This window comes from Xylocopa sonorina, unplaced genomic scaffold (genome assembly GCF_050948175.1).
Source record: "Xylocopa sonorina isolate GNS202 unplaced genomic scaffold, iyXylSono1_principal scaffold0085, whole genome shotgun sequence".
NCBI classification, from domain to species: Eukaryota; Metazoa; Arthropoda; class Insecta; order Hymenoptera; family Apidae; genus Xylocopa; species Xylocopa sonorina.
In genome coordinates, this window is record NW_027490156.1 from 536,383 (window position 1) to 537,543 (window position 1,161).

Sequence of the window (1,161 nt, forward strand, 5' to 3'; positions counted from 1 at the left end):
ATGAAACATAGGAATGAGTTGCGATATCGCGTTCTAAGAAGCATTAGAACTCTATCGCTACGATACGTTGACATCTGCAAACGCTATTTCCTAGCATGGAAGTGTCGCATTTACATTCTTCTGAAGTGAAATCGAGGTATACATGACACTTCGCAACGAATATTATATCTTATCATGAAACATAGGAGTAAGATGCGATATCGCGTTCTAAGAAGCATTAGAACTCTATTGCTACGATACGTAGACATCTGCAAACTCTATTTCCTAGCATGGAAGTGTCGCATTTACATTCTTTTGAAGTGAATACGAGGTATACATGACGCTTCGCAATGAATATTATATCTCATCATGAATCATAGATGTGAGATGCGATATCGCGTTTTAAGAAGCACTAGAAATCTATTACTACGATACGTAGACATCTGCAAACGCTATTTCCTAGCATGGAAGTGTCGCATTTACATTCTTGTGAAGTGAAATCGAGGTATACATGACACTTCGCAACGAATATTATATCTTATCATGAAACATAGGAGTAAGATGCGATATCGCGTTCTAAGAAGCATTAGAACTCTATTGCTACGATACGTAGACATCTGTAAACGCTATTTCCTAGCATGGAAGTTTCGCATTTACATTCTTTTGAAGTGAAGACGAGATATACATAAAACATCGGAATCAATATTATATCTTATCATGAAACATAGGAATGAGTTGCGATATCGCGTTTTGAGAAGCATCAGAACACTACTGCTTCGATACGTAGACATCTGCAAGCGCTACTTACTAGGAAAGAAGTGCCGGTTTTACATTCTTGTGAAGTGAAATCGAGGTATACATGACACTTTGCAATGAATATTATATCTTATCATGAAGCAAAGAAATGGAATGCGATATCGCGCTTTAAGAAGCGTTAGAAATCTACTGCCACGATACGTAAACATTTGCAAACGCTATTTCCCAGCAAGGAAGTGTCGCAGTTATATTCTTTTGAAGTGAATACGAGGTATACATCACAAACCACAATGAATGTTATACCTTACCATGAAACATAGGATTGAGATGCGATTTCGCGTTTTAAGGAGCATTAGAATCCTATTGCTACGACACGTAGACATCTGGAAACGCTATCTAATAGCATAGAAGTGTCGCATTTAAATT